This window comes from Acanthaster planci, linkage group LG09 (genome assembly GCF_054643075.1).
Source record: "Acanthaster planci isolate LZ-2023a linkage group LG09, COTS_SCS, whole genome shotgun sequence".
Classification (NCBI taxonomy): Eukaryota; Metazoa; Echinodermata; class Asteroidea; order Valvatida; family Acanthasteridae; genus Acanthaster; species Acanthaster planci.
In genome coordinates, this window is record NC_141785.1 from 4,985,900 (window position 1) to 5,002,660 (window position 16,761).

Sequence of the window (16,761 nt, forward strand, 5' to 3'; positions counted from 1 at the left end):
TGAAAACTAAAAATGAAATAGAACATGATGAATTGCTTGAGAGAACAAAAAAGAAAATTGAACCTCTTCCCGCTGTTAAACTAGACAGTTTGCCTCCCTTCCCCTAAAAAAATTCTGCCGACACCCATGCATATTTTTAGCCAATATGTGTTGCCATTTAGGACCAAACCTTGATGTTGATATCACTCTAACATTAAAATCAACTAAGATTTAGGAGACTTCAGCAGGCAAAAAGAAAATGAAGTGATGGTGAAAGGAAAACCAACACGCAATTTTTCGTCAACTGGATTGAAATCCCCGGGCTCTTTGACCTCACATCCATGCGTTCACTCGTCACAAACCACCCAGAAGGGCAAATACATTTGTCAAGAACGTATTCGATGGAGCTTCTATATTAATCTGAACACTGGGTAGCCACTTCCGGCTGGGTGCGCAATTCAGTGCACTGTTTTAAAATGTATCTTTAGGAGGAAAGGTATCGAGATTTGGTTTTACATTGCTAATTGAAACAAAAAATGGATGTTACATTTCAACAATGCTTGTTTTCCAAGACAGACAACGAAATCTTATTTTGTGGTGTGAATTTCCAGATTCAGATGAGGGGTAAAGTGTTTTTACTTTCTTCCTACATTTTCCAAGTGCCAAACAGAAGCAAGCGGACTTGAAAGTCACATTTGAACTTTCATCAGTCGACGTTTATTAATTTACAGTACTTAAAATGCAAAAATTGTGATCAAAAACAGTACTTCTACAAACACGACGCTTGAAAGACCTCACAGCTTTGGACATTCAAAGCATTTTTGGTTACTTAGTGCCCTAATCTCCAAGGTATAGTATAAGTTCACGCGTGGATTTATGAATTATTCGCTGCGGCGGGATATCAATTTGAAGCCGCGGCAAGATCTTATAACTCGCCGCGGCGAGATACTATCTCTCCTCGGCTAGATAGTGTCTCGAAATTGTTTTTTTTTTTTGGCAAGTGGCCCTTGTACGCTTGCGTACGTTTTGACTGTACATTTTCCCAAAGAATAGGCTGAGTTAGTCAGATAGAACTCAAAACGTAGCACTTCGTGACTGACTGAAGTTCAAGCCAATGTCGGTTTTCTGCTCAACTTCAAAAGGATCAGCCACATTGTTTTTTTTTATTGTTTGTGTTTTTTGTTCCCTAAACTACCCCAAATTTTATTATTCTCCCATTCAACAGCCCACCTCCGTGCAAAATAGGCCCACAAGTTGGAGGTTTTTGTGAGCCAAATATCCCGAGTTGGGAGCTAGAATATTTTTCAAATTTGTGATTTATATGATTATTTTTATGATCTGTCGCGATTATGGCAGCTCGTTTGTAAACAATCCCCCAGAGTCCACAAAATAGTGAGCTGGAGCGTAGAAATCTTAGTAGACATCTTAGGCGTGTGACGTGTGCACTCCTTAATCTCCATTAACATTACGCGCCCATAGAAAACAGTGCAAACTCGGACCGAAATAGTACCTCCTGTTGACTCTCACGACGAGGTTGGCCTCCGTTTTTTCTCTGGAAATTCGAGGTTATGGCCAGAAGATTACTTTTCGTTTCAATTTCATGGGGATTAGCCACGAATTTTCGTTATTCGCCTTTCAACGAAGTTCCCCCATCGAATAGTAGTAAAACTAAGCGCTCATTTCTGAATGTAGCCGCCCGCCTCTATCCAAAATAGGCCCGCAATTTGGGGCTATTGTGAAAGAAATACCATGAACTGAAAACCATCAGTCCCAAATTCGGAATTTATAAAAATGTTTTTATGATGCCCCTGATTATGGCCTGTCTTATTGTAAAAATCCTGTGGGATCACAAAATGTTAATGAGCTCACGCGCAGAAATACAACCATTTGGTGGAACGCGCCCCCAATGCGTGCAATCGTATCAGATACAGGGGGCGCCGTAACTGCCATTGCTTAAAATTCGCGCGCGTGCCCTATGCCCACGTGTGTGCCAAGTAGAGCAAGCAAACGAAAGGTAACTTAATTTTGGGTGTTTAATAAGAAGACATTTCATTCAGAATTTGTGCCCAGTGTTTGTTCAGTGCATGAGAGATTATTGTTAGTTTTAGCATGTCATTTTGTGTTCGGTATTTTTTTTCTGAACGTGCAAGTTAATTCGAACTAGACCAGGCCTACTTCGACATGTTCGACTGAACTCAAGTCAAAGTCAATAGTACTAGTTGTAGGCTTACTCCGTGTTGCAACATGTTCAGGGGTTTTGAAAAGTGCCCTGCCAGGGTCAGGTAGTTGAACTTGTACCTGAAACCCCCCCTTTGCGCTTTATGGAGCAAATCAACCCCAATGAACTTCTATCCATATTGAACATCTGGGCTCGCATGATTTTTGTAGGATTTAACCTATATTATTGTCAAAAAATGAGGTTTCTTTTCTACCATTCTCACTTCTCATCCCGCACAATCCGCACACATCTGCATTCTCTTATGGCTGTACATTATGTGACAAATCCAGCATATTCACATAACAAACGTTTATGTTGCTTTGGATACCAGTCCAGATAATTCCGACAACTCTCGTTTAGATTATGTATAGAGGAGATATAAATGCAATCACACGTATGAAACCTAACCACCGAGGTAGTGTATGTATTGCACATGTCCATAATTTTATTAGCCTTGTGTTGCAGCCGTTCATCGGTATTACAAATACATCAATAGTAAAAACATCAGGAACTTGTTTGAACTGCGATAGTCAAGCGGTTACACAGCATAATAGTTTGTGGGGTGTGGGTTCGAATCTTGTGTGGAAGTTGTGGACGGAAGGGAAAATAAAGCCTGAATGTTATATACTGGGAATAGGAGCCTACAGTTTTTTTATGGTTGGTTGAGCCACATCCATATGTGCATGGTTGTGAACGGTGGTTTGGCTTCATACATGTATGTGTGATTGCGTAGGCCTATGTAGCTCGTGTAGAGACGTCTTGGAAATCTGTGGTCAGGGAACCACACTACTCACATACTGGCTCGACCATTTTGTAATAGATAAATCCCCAAATTACATGGAAAACAGACACTTTATTAGTTCCACCCGTTCACAACTGTTTCTTTTCAAAATATAATCACTCCCTGAAGTACACATTTCTCAATATTTTAAATGTATCTGCGTAAACAGCCAGCTTGACAACGCAGTGTGTATCGGGGCCCTGACATTGCCACCTCCCCCACTTCAGAAATGGATGAGCCAACATATGATTAGTGTGGTGCCCTGACCACAGATTTCCCAGACGTCTCTATACATAATCTTAACGAGAGTAGTCAGAATTATCGGGGCAGGTATCCAATACGCTTGGGTGGTTCCACCGTTTGCAGAACCGGTTCCAGTTCTGCATAAATACCCAGTTCCGAGTCACACCCAGTTCCTGGTAATTCAAAGAAAAACATAACAAAGTTAAGGTCAAAGGTCTTTATATGTCTGCCATTATTGTGTCCATGTAAAATCATTGAATTTGCAAAGTTGGCAATAAAATGTGTTTGTCTTTGTCTAGTTGCATGAACTTCGCGAAACTTATCTGACTCATGGAGGAATAAGAGCTCATGTCTGACTTCAGGAGTTAAAATTTGCGCAGGCTCTTGGTACACGTGCGTACTGTATGTTGTACATGTATGCTGTACACCTCATGTACATGTATCATATACGTATCGATAGCGCCGTTGTGCAGCCAGCGCAGCCATATAGCCCAGCCCATTGAAAGCCAAAACAAAGCATGCATCTTGCACTTGCCACTCTAGACTTGCCTCAACACGTTATATCTCTTCATAATTGGCTGCGGTCCGGATTCGCGTGCCGCAGCCCCACGTGAAAGCTGCAAACCCCAAATGAAGCGTTGTTTTCCTTCTACACTTAAGAGACTTGTAATAAAGTCTAGTCTAGTCAAGTGGGCAACGTGTGCATTAGTCCCGCTTGTTGATTTCACCAAATAAACACCATCCCCCACTTTCTATATAAGACAAGCCAATGAAAAAGTGAATCCCCAGATGGAGTGTATGTGGTATCGTCATTGGCTGATTATTTTAGTCCCCTTGATTGACGCGGCGCACCTTGTTTACAGCTATCCATGTTGGGGCTACCGAAACTAACAAGCTCAAGGCAGTGTTATCGGGGGCTGCCAATCGGCACATGACAAGGCAAGGTTTTTATTCAACCCTTAAATAAAAATCACAAAACACAGTTGTCTTTTTTCAACAATGAAAACATACTGGTAATTTGAAGCCTCGTAGTTCCTTGCTTCCTTACTCAGTATAGACCCGTCATCGATGACGTCACGGTTTTGTTTATCGGCCATCTTGGATTACATACACGAGCACGTCACCACCGTTACTTGTCAGCTGTGTATACAACTCCATACGCGCAGGAAGATTTGAACTGTAGTGTGTTTGTACTGTAGTTTGTTGAAAATGGTCAACTTTTGTGCTGTGTTTGGCTGGGGAAACGGGGGGATCGTGATAAGAAATCTTTTTAGTGTTTACCTGCTGTACTGACAAGAGAAGGTAAGGCAACTTGCATACTTTCACTAAAAAGAAAAGACGGACGGAATGGTTGTCACGGGTTACCAGAAACATCAGTGACAGAAACTTACAGTACACGCGAATATGCTCCAATCACTTCATATCTGGTAAGTAGCAATGCACGTAACTTTGTATAAATTAACAAAATTTCAGTGCACTTTGAAAATTTGTGTATATCCAAATTGGTTTACTAAATTAACTCGATATCACCCCGTAATAGAATACGTCCCCAATTCCTGATAGTGCCTGTACATGTAGGCCTTCAAGGCTACATCACTCAGACATGTCAGAGCAAGGAGTTGGCCATGCTTATTCCTGACACTGCTTTCCAAGTCATCCAGCTACATTCTTTCATATTCGCCGTGGATCCTGGAAAATATGAAAAGGCCCCAATGCAATGTAATGAGGAAAAAACACCCAGAAATAACTTTTTTCCAGTCGAAAATATGCCATCGGGGAAGCAATTCAGATGCAATCAATGGTCAGTTGACCATGGTTGACCGTGAAATTTTGCACTGGAGAATTTCAAAACAACTGTTCTAAGGAAACTCATTTTTTGAGACCAGTCCCATTTTATATGTCAAGTGTGTAAACAGATGACTGTGTATTTCTTTCCCTCGAAATTAATAGGTATATCCAATTTGTTACTGTGTTTATGTTGGCCATATTTTATGAGCTCTACTCAGTTTTTTCCATATTATTTGACGCCACAGGAAAGCCATCAACACTCTATGATACTCTAATCCTGATTGGGCACCCAGCTTTAAGCTTGGACACAACAAGGTAGAAAGTTGCTCAGTCGCTCGAGACTCAGAGAGGTATGCAAGAAATGTGAAGAGACAAGCCCAGAAACGCAAACATGATGCTCTCTTACAGCTCTGGTCAAACCACGAGACACAACCAGTGGACGGTGAAAGTAAGCTTTCTAAAGCAGCTTGCCAAACTGACCTTGAAGGTAAATGTTCTGTCAGCATCACAAAAAGAACTCCAGTGACTTTTGGCAGAAAACAGAACACCGAAAGGGCAGCTTGCCAACACCAACAAGTTTGACAAGGGATTCTTCAAAGACAACGATGAAAATGTTAGGCAAGACACAGGACTTCCAAGTTTTGCTGTACTTGTTGCACTTTTTAATTTTCTCGAAGTGTATATTCCACACACATTCTTGAACTAAACTAAATTTCAGCAACTGGTTCTCACTCAAATGAGACTTTGGCTAGATCTTTCCCATACGGACCTTGGAAACCAGTTTCATGTACATAAGTCGACATCATCCAAACTGTTTTTGAATATGATTGATATCATGTACGTGAGGTTAAAGCCACTAATATATTGGCCAGCTCGTCGACAGTTGATGGAAACCATGCCCATGTCATTTAGAACACACTTCGGTCAAAAATAACCGTGATTATTGACTGTTTTGAGGTATTCCTAGAAAGGCCATCAAATCTTGCAGCACGATCATCAACATGGTCTTCTTATAAATCAACAATACAATCAAATATTTGATAGGTATAACATCACAGGGTGTAATATCCTACATCGGAGGGGTGGGGTGGCAGGGCAAGTGACAAATATGTCGTTGAACACAGTAGCTTTCTGTACAAATTGTGTGTTGGTGATGTGGTCATGGCAGACAGGGGATTTGATGTTTCTGACAGCATTGGAATGATGGGGGCTTAACTTCTTATTCCTACAATTAGACGTGACAGACCTCGTCTTACAGGAGAAGAAGTGGAGAAAACATGGCGTATTGCCGACTCAAGAATTCATGTAGAGCGAGTCATTGGGCTACTTCGTCTAGAATGTACTATTCTTCATAGCACAATTCCCATAGACTATGTTAAAGCATGTGACAGTAAAGTCACAGTATTCGACAAAATTACAGTTATATGTTGTGCGTTGACCAACATGTGTCCATCTGTCATTCCATTTGATTAGGTGAAGTCTATTGATTGTGTTGAAACCAAATCATAGGATTCAAGATGATTCTTGTGTCAAAAGTTTCTGAGTTGAATCAATACTTTCCTGTCATTTTTTATGTAGTATCAATTTTTTTCTTCAAGTCAACACCCCTGTATAATGGCACTTTCATACTAAATTCAACTTGTAGTATAAAGAATACTTAGTTTTTGTTGCTTTCCCGTAAATTCCAGTCTTAAAAAATGTTGATAATTACATTTGTATGACAAAGGAAATAATTGGGGATTTGGGTTCATCATGTATTTTACAAGCAACAGGAAAACACTTTGGTTTAGAATGTACACTGACAGGGATGGTGAACTTCTGCATTACACCAAAGCATTCATGTGGAGAGAGATTGTGTGTATGTGCCTGTCTTATTTTGGCATCTCCTTACATGTACAGGTTTTTACGGCACTCTGGGCCGGGCCACTTCCCTTTTGGAAGCTGCCTTATCTGGAGACAGCTCCGATGAAACCATTTAATCCTGCATGTGTCATTGTGACATGCAACCATGCTATCATTCTCACTTTGTGGTTTGCCGCAGTAACAGTGATTCATTGACATAGTACTAGAGGCCACACGTGAAGTGGATGGTGTTGTATAAAATTTCCCAAGCAGTTCTGGTAGTACCGCCTTTATGAAAAAAAGTGACTCTTCTTTCAAATCTCCTCCCATATCTCTTGATTTGGTTCGATTCGCTCTATGTGCAAGTCAGCAGAAGTCCACACAATAAAATCAGCATACTCTGCTTTGCAGGTGTGTATCTGTGTTTGTACTTGGTAATAATAATCATGATCTTGAAGTAGACAGATATTTCCGTCTTCGTCAGAGCAAAGGCATGTTCTTGGCAGTGAGGCATATTCTTCTATTTGGCTGTCACAAGCACAATATGGGCATTTCACTTCAGTTACACCTTCCCCACAACATTCGCAGGAAACACGCCCATCTGGTGAACCCCCGTGTTTATGACAAAGCCCGACTGCTTGATCGCAAAATTGTGATGAGTGAGCTCCATTTTCTTCTCATGCTCGCCGGGCATCTTCCTCATGGGTGCACCCCCATTTTGTTGCTGTTGTAGAAATTTTAGTGGTTTCAGGGTATCTGCCTCATTCAGTTCTTTGAACAGTGAGAATTGCAGACTTTGTATCTGCCTCATCATTCACTTCTTTGTAGAGCAAGTCAAATTTGCCTTTTGTTGGGGCTGGTACCTGAGCTTTTTGTTTGACATCACCACCATCAGTTGTGTTGACAGATCCATTTACAAGTATGTCTAACTACTGCTTCTTAGTTTTGGCCGAAGTAAAGTCTATTTTACACGCAGGGAGATAGGCAGCTTCTTTTACTGATGCTGGTAACTTCCAATAAGCTGGCTCTTGGGTCACTCTTTTTGACTCTCTGATGCGGACTTTTGTGTCAATGTAGAACACCAATGCACTGATGTGTACACGTCTCCCCAATGCCTGCTATACAGTCACAGTGTGCTGCCAATACCTTGCTACTCCTTTCTGCAATTATCCATGGCTTCAGGGGACTTTCCTGAAGTCGTTGAGAATGCATCACCTGTAAATCGACCAATATGGATGAAGTCAATCAATAATACAAATAATGAAATAATGGAATTCCTAGAAAACACACCCTTCAATAATAAGTGCCAGGTAGTTGATACAACAGTCGTGCTTGGTTACGTTTGTGTGCTACTGAAATTTAAGCAAATCTTTTAATTTAAAAGCAATAATAGACCAAAACAACTTAAGGCCTATTAGGTGTTTCAACTGTGGAAACATCTCGATTTTTACTTCAAACATTCATGTTCGTTCAATTGTGTTGTCATGGTTTGTTGGTTGTTTGCCACTGAAAGCTGTAACTTACTTAAGGGTCTCCATGTATTCCAACATGTAAAAGTTCAAATAGTTATTGCTATTGAGACGTTTATTTGTACAATACATGCTGGAGCTGGATTAAGAAATCATGACTCATCACTTGAGGCACTGTGTCCAAGTCGGAACAAGAACAACGGCACTTCAAAGTTGTTAGAATGCAAAACTCGAACTTGTAGACTGAAGAAAATTGGGCTCCTTCATGCACTGTTAAACCACTTACTTAATTTCCAAAGTGGCTCAACAGATCATGCAGGATTTTTATACAGCTAACATCTTGCAAACTCAACTGTCAACACCCGGCGAACCCTGCAAAAAAGCAAAGGCAGAAACAAAACAAAACCACTTGAAAACAGAGGCAGGCCTAAGCCTATAACAAAAATAAAAAGTAGGCCTAACAGTAAAATAAAAGTTCACAAAACCTTCAACACTAGACCGTGTAGACTATAGCCTCCTAGAGTCCTAGGCCTCTGCAGCTTACATGTACATGTGGTTTGCCGTGTGAACCCAGTGTCTAGGTTACATTCATTGGCGGGGGCTGGGTTATATATAGTCCAAGTAACTAGGACCCTAAAACTGATGATTTTTCAATCACTTTAAAAAATGACATGTCTATCTCTGATTACAAAATTGTCAGTTTTGATTTTTCAATCAGAGGTGGACATGTCAGTTTAAAAACTGGCAGTGACAAGTCCACCTGAGATTGAAAAATCTTCAGTTTTAGGGTCTTAGTTACGATTCCCGTAGTTACTTGTTAGACTAGGGCCTGGTCTATCAGCAACACCAGCACAAGTAGGCATAGGGGGCCTAGGCTACATGAAGTAACAGTAACAAACAATGAAACTATGTGCCCAACTAATGTTAGGATATGGGCCTAGCGTACTCTTACTCATGAAGGTCAAAATATATCCTTCCAAAGTTTGTCTTACCATAGAGCTACAAACCCTAGTCTATGGTCTTACATGTACCTTGGCAGAAATCACATAACAATCATTAATTAATAACAGTCGCCACAACATCCCGCACCCATCCGCTGACAAACTGGTTGTAGGCTTCAAGTCCCTTGTAGCATTTCAAATCCTCTAGCGTGTATGGGCTCGGGGAATGCACTAGGAAATTAACGGTGTCTGGATACGCCAATGATGGCAACCAAGTAGCATCTGCACTCCATGATCGCGGGTTAATCGTGTAGGGATCAATGCCAGCAATAAAGCCAAGCATTTCATCATATCGGGCCTTGGAATTCCCATCGAGAGAACTGTAATACTCGGACTGTGCAGCATTTGAACTCGCTATGATAATGAGGGTTAAAAAAACGTGTGAGCTAAAGCGCAGCCTACGTGTAAACAAGTACGGCTGTAATCCAAGATGGCGGATCACGCTGTCTCTAGTAGCAATGTGACGTCACTAAGACGGGTCTATATACAAGCCATGATACAAGTTAAGCTGAATAAAAAAAGACAACCTTCTGACATTCAGGCCAACGCAGGCGAACCATGCATGCATTTCAAATCAGAACTACACTGTACATACAGATCCCTCACTCACGGCATGCATGTCTATGATGTCTAACAGGTCAACCGTGTGTGATGTCTGAAAAAAAAGAAAATCAAACGCGCCCATATTTTTTTGGAATTTTGTTGGTAAAACCATACACTTTAAGCAAGTTAAACTGAGTTTGGGGTGTAACCAGGCATAAGACAAAACTTGGTTTCCTCGCGTAAAGTCGGTACTTGAACCCAGCCTTTAAATTTGGTACCGGAACCGAGCCTTTAGTGAGGCTTTGTTTTCAACACTCTACTGCGGGTTACTGGCAGGAATCAGTAACCACTCAGAACTGACTCCTCTATGGGTACCCGCTTCTGAAAAATATTGATACCCGGTGCCGGTACTCGATGTTGGAACCGGGTAGAACTGGGTACCCACCACCGGAACCGCCCAAGCTTAGTATTATCACCATGTTACAATAGCACATGTTGTATTGCTACCTAAGTTCAATGCACGGATTGACCTTCAACAGTAGAACCACTTTCCAAGTAATGAGCCTCACTTAAGGAATGACTAGTTGAACCACAAGGCCCTTGGGGAGGAAAGCAGGGCTGGACCGGATGGGTCATGAGGCAGCCCACTGGCCTTATAAGGAAAAGTCAGTGTTCATTAATTTGACTAACCCTACCCTCAAATCCAAATGAACCAAACATATTCATGCACGCTGTATTAATATTCAAAGAATAGTAGCTAATACCTAATAAGGCAAGGAAACTTGTATGATGGATGAAAAATGGAATGTCCAGCAAATGTATAAAACCCCTATGAGTTCTGGCAATTGGGCAGAGAGCCGCACATCCAGCCAGCCGAATAAACCACATCAACTACAGTACAACTTTGTCTCAAGTCATCCTCTTGTGTCGATTCATATAACCTGTCGGGTTATAGTATCCAAAGCAAGATAAACGTTTGTTACGCGAATACACTACGTCTGTTTTGTCATGTGACGTACAGCCATGAGAGAATGCAATTGTGTGCGGATCGTTGAGGGATGCGATGTAAGGATGGTAGAATAAAACCTCACTTTGACAGTAATATGGGCTAAATTCTACAAAATACACAAGAACCTGGATGTTCTATACAGGTAGAATTTCATTAAGAGGTAGATTGGCTCCAGAAAGAGCAAATGGAGGTTTTCTCAGGTACAACTACATGACCATGGCAAAGCACTTTTCCAAACCCCATAGCCTTACGACACCATGTAAACCAAGTGTGCTCCAAGTCACACGAAGTAGTGACTTGGAGTTCTCAAAGTAGCTGTACCCTACCCTAACATGGCACACTTTGATTTTTTGCCTGTTGCCTCACTAACTTAGGGGAGTTTTTTACCTCAATTTCTCAAATTTCACAATATCTGAGATTTCATCACAACCTTCCAATAGCCCATAGGCCTACATGTACATTCTTGCATTTGGGACGACATTGTTACGCCCCAACTATAGCATCAGTCCCAACTGGAGTGCTATAGGGGTGTACCCACATATATAGCTATAGGCCAGAAATATGTCCCCTTAGGTCATTAATAAAAGTTATACACTCAAAATATTCAATAAAAGTATCATTATTAGAGGGTCCTGAGGAATTGATAATATGGCACTGAACCTCAGACCTGGACTCGGGGCCTCCAATTCTGAGCAATTGGGATGCAATCAGGTCTGAAATTGGCACTATTTTTTACAGAGGGATGTAAATGTATTTTCAAAATGGCTACTTTTCCAGGCGGTGAAATTTCCTTCATTTTAGGGGTGGTGTGCTTGGGGTGAGAATTTTTCAAAAATTCATTGGTCAACCCACTAAAAATTGAAATGAAAATGAAAGAAGACATGTGGAACATCATTTTTCTGTGCAGCCTGAACACCTGTGAGAGTTGTTGGTATTTTAAATATTTGTGAAGTATGGGCATTTATCACTGCCGTAAATGGGAATTTATCTGCTGCGGTGTACCCATAGTTGGGCCAGCCGAAGTACAGCACAGAGGTCCAGTGTGCATACGCCCAGGTTGTGCCAAAGTCATATTGTTTCCAATGTCATGTCATAGACGAAGTGCCTTATTTTAGATGAATCGTGTCAAGTGCGAAATGCATAAATTTGGATATTAAAGGTTGAGAAATTGTCTACAGAAATTGGTCAACAATAGTTGGGCCAGCCCAACTGCAGCACTACAATTGGGACAGACGCCGGGGTTGGGGCATAACAACATCACTGAGTCTTGATTCTTCTCTCTAATTGGTCAAGTGGTGGCTGTTCTATATTTCACACGTGGAAACTCAAAGGGGCAACAGCACATGTACTGTTACGGTCTGTGGGAAAATTCTGAATTTTTGACGAAACTTGCAGCCTTTCCATCCAGCATTCTTGAAATTCCACTATTTGTGTGTGTCATGAAGCCAGCTCTTTAAATTGTCTTTATTTTACTGAGTGACATGTGTAAGTTATTTTTGCACAACTGAGTTGGTCATAGTCATTGGTCCAGTGGTCACGATCACAAAAAAAGGGTCTCAGAGGTGTGCCATGGCAGTAAAATTGTGAATTGGTTTTCTGGTCCTGGGGGTTTCTGGGATTGTTGTTATCGTCTCGTGGGTCGATTGTTTCATAGGTGCATTGCAGATTGCTGCTGCATAGGGCAGAGCGTTATTGCTCTGATACAGAGCATTGGCTGTTTGGGGCATAGCCGAGATATTGCTTTTCAAAGCTAGGCCGATCCTTTGCAGCCGTAATTTGCTGTGATGGCTTGAACCAATTTCTTGGTCCATCGTGCTGTTGCAAAAGCTGCATATTCTGTAATTTGTATGCGTTCAGCCCGTAAGCAGTCACCCGAAGTGACGAGACGACTGTAGGTAATTATATTTCATTTACTGAATTATTGTACAGATTTGCATTTCCTGAATGATAACATTATCGTTGAAAATTCATTGTGAATAATTGGTTGAATTTGTATGAGCATATTGAATTGTGTCCCCGATCTTATTTTGATGATGGAAACTGAGTTGAACAAGATACATGTACAGTATGCTATTGCCTTGTAGCTCTAGAAGAGTTTACGAGTCCGTCATTTGTATAGCAAATGAACAAGGAACAGAGTTGGATAAATGTCATAGATTGCGAATTTGATCATTGTAATTCTTTCTATCGACAACTTGAAACAAACGTATGTGAAACTTGTAACAATTATTTGTGCATTTCTCAACGTAGAATTGAATCGGACACTAAAATGTGAAATAATGATTTACATAGATGGCGAACTGATGAGAGTCAAAGTCACCAGCGGTTGGTTCCCTAGCCCGCACTTGCAGTGGAAGACTAGACGAGTCTAGGAATGCCCTTGTTTTGGCTTGTTGCAGTGAGCTAAGACACTCAGAGACCACGCCTTGTTAAAGGCCACTACGGCTTTGTGACTTGCGTTAGGCTTCCCCGAGAATGTGTTTCAGGCAGGTGACAGGTGGGAGAGATAGGAACTAAACTGTGTGATGCATACTGTGCTCACGTGCTGAATGCTAAGAAGGAATGGTGACAGGTGGGAGAGATAGGAACTAAACTGTGTGATGCATACTGTGCACACGTGCTGAATGCTAAGAAGGAATGGCGACAGGTGGGAGAGATAGGAACTAAACTGTGCGATGCATACTGTGCACACATGCTGAATGCTAAGAAGGAATGGTGACAGGTTGGAGAGATAGGAACTAAACTGTGTGATGCATACTGTGCTCACGTGCTGAATGCTAAGAAGGAATGGCGACAGGTGGGAGAGATAGGAACTAAACTGTGCGATGCATACTGTGCACACGTGCTGAATGCTAAGGAGGAATGGCGACAGGTTGGAGAGATAGGAACTAAACTGTGTGAGGAATACTGTGCACACGTGCTGAATGCTAAGAAGGAATGGCGACAGGTTGGAGAGATAGGAACTAAACTGTGTGATGCATACTGTGCTCACGTGCTGAATGCTAAGAAGGAATGGCGACAGGTGGGAGAGATAGGAACTAAACTGTGTGATGCATACTGTGCACACGTGCTGAATGCTAAGAAGGAATGGTGACAGGTTGGAGAGATAGGAACTAAACAGTGCGATGCATACTGTGCTCACGTGCTGAATGCTAAGAAGGAATGGCAACAGGTGGGAGAGATAGGAACTAAACTGTGCGATGCATACTGTGCACACGTGCTGAATGCTAAGAAGGAATGGCGACAGGTGGGAGAGATAGGAACTAAACTGTGTGATGCATACTGTGCACACGTGCTGAATGCTAAGAAGGAATGGCGACAGGTTGGAGAGATAGGAACTAAACTGTGTGAGGAATACTGTGCTCACCTGCTGAATGCTAAGAAGGAATGGCGACAGGTGGGAGAGATAGGAACTAAACTGTGCGATGCATACTGTGCTCACGTGCTGAATGCTAAGAAGGAATGGCGACAGGTGGAAGATAGGAACTAAACTGTGCGATGCATACTGTGCACACGTGCTGAATGCTAAGAAGGAATGGTGACAGGTTGGAGAGATAGGAACTAAACTGTGCGATGCATACTGTGCACACGTGCTGAATGCTAAGAAGGAATGGCGACAGGTGGGAGAGATAGGAACTAAACTGTGTGATGCATACTGTGCACACGTGCTGAATGCTAAGAAGGAATGGTGACAGGTTGGAGAGATAGGAACTAAACTGTGTGATGCATACTGTGCACACGTGCTGAATGCTAAGAAGGAATGGTGACAGGTTGGAGAGATAGGAACTAAACTGTGTGATGCATACTGTGCACACGTGCTGAATGCTAAGAAGGAATGGTGACAGGTTGGAGAGATAGGAACTAAACTGTGTGATGCATACTGTGCACACGTGCTGAATGCTAAGGAGGAATGGCGACAGGTGGGAGAGATAGGAACTAAACTGTGCGATGCATACTGTGCACACGTGCTGAATGCTAAGAAGGAATGGCGACAGGTGGGAGAGATAGGAACTAAACTGTGTGATGCATACTGTGCACACGTGCTGAATGCTAAGAAGGAATGGTGACAGGTTGGAGAGATAGGAACTAAACTGTGTGATGCATACTGTGCACACGTGCTGAATGCTAAGAAGGAATGGCAACAGGTGGGAGAGATAGGAACTAAACTGTGTGATGCATACTGTGCACACGTGCTGAATGCTAAGAAGGAATGGTGACAGGTTGGAGAGATAGGAACTAAACTGTGCGATGCATACTGTGCACACGTGCTGAATGCTAAGAAGGAATGGTGACAGGTTGGAGAGATAGGAACTAAACTGTGTGATGCATACTGTGCACACGTGCTGAATGCTAAGAAGGAATGGTGACAGGTTGGAGAGATAGGAACTAAACTGTGTGATGCATACTGTGCACACGTGCTGAATGCTAAGGAGGAATGGCGACAGGTGGGAGAGATAGGAACTAAACTGTGCGATGCATACTGTGCACACGTGCTGAATGCTAAGAAGGAATGGCGACAGGTGGGAGAGATAGGAACTAAACTGTGTGATGCATACTGTGCACACGTGCTGAATGCTAAGAAGGAATGGTGACAGGTTGGAGAGATAGGAACTAAACTGTGTGATGCATACTGTGCACACGTGCTGAATGCTAAGAAGGAATGGCAACAGGTGGGAGAGATAGGAACTAAACTGTGTGATGCATACTGTGCACACGTGCTGAATGCTAAGAAGGAATGGTGACAGGTTGGAGAGATAGGAACTAAACTGTGCGATGCATACTGTGCACACGTGCTGAATGCTAAGAAGGAATGGTGACAGGTTGGAGAGATAGGAACTAAACTGTGTGATGCATACTGTGCACACGTGCTGAATGCTAAGAAGGAATGGCGACAGGTGGGAGAGATAGGAACTAAACCGTGCGGTCCGCCCTGCCAAAACAGCCTGTGGAGAGCACTGCTTGAGGTCATATGCATTGGGCTGCCGGATATTCTATCTGTCAAATTCCGCCTTTCAGCCGGAGCTTGGGTTTGTTGAAGTCTGCCTGACAGCCAGCCCAACTGGCTGCTAAGGTGATGGGTGTTGCTTGTGCTATTTGATCCATTGCCAGGTTGGTCGGTTTGAGATCAGAGTTACCTTCTATGTAGGATGCCTTCCATGGCTAACAGGCCCTATCTATCCGGGGTTGGAATCAGAGCTTTCCTTCTTCTAGGTGAGCTGCCTTCCATGGCTGATGAGCCCCACCTACCCGGAGCAATCTGGTTTTAAGGCACCAGAATCTCGCCTTTCACACCTCTGACACCAGTTTTAACAGGGGCCGGTGCAAGAAGCCAAGCAATAGGAGTTTGGTTAGGAGAGATTTTAGAGACGCTGACCATGGGACATATTTGGTGGTTGAGGGGAGGCTCTTTCCCCCCAACCATCCCAGTCATCCTAACCCTTTGACCGCCAGAGTAATATGTCCAGTAAAGGAGTCCCTCTAGGCTCCCATACATTTAGCCGTGCACTCTTTTTCAGACGACATCATTTCTGTGTGATACATTTCCGTCTGGGAACCACACAAACGAGACGGTGATCTTATGTCCTGTGTACATCTACAAGCTGGAAATGCTTTTAAGCAGTAAGTAGTGAGGGGGCCAGTCTATTTCAGTGTTGGTAGTGGCAGTACCTATGCATGCAGTCACAATTCGTGCTTTTTCATACATCATTTCTAGGAAAAACAAGTGAGGGCCAGAAAAGGTGTTGCCCCACCACTTTTGGAGCCCGGAGTCCCTGACCAGAAACTGGAGACTTTTCTCTTTTTGGCCTTAACATGCATATTTTACAGCATTGAATATCCACAAGACAAATGTCAGGAAACAAATTGAAGGTTTTTATGGGATATTACTT

The 16,761-nt window shown here is 42.5% G+C and overlaps 2 pseudogenes across 1 annotated transcript in view; one reads left to right on the forward strand and one right to left on the reverse strand.

Annotated features, from left to right (window-relative positions):
* The first annotated feature begins 3,311 nt into the window (after positions 1–3,311).
* The window catches only part of LOC110989431 (uncharacterized), a 36,012-nt pseudogene continuing 22,562 nt past the window's right edge, over positions 3,312–16,761 (forward strand). The window contains exons 1-2 of the transcript XR_015426299.1: positions 3,312–4,648; positions 5,255–16,492. The product of XR_015426299.1 is annotated as an uncharacterized LOC110989431 (transcript). The remainder of the gene's footprint in view (positions 4,649–5,254; positions 16,493–16,761) is intronic.
* On the reverse strand, positions 6,897–8,389 carry LOC147798039 (uncharacterized; annotated as a pseudogene).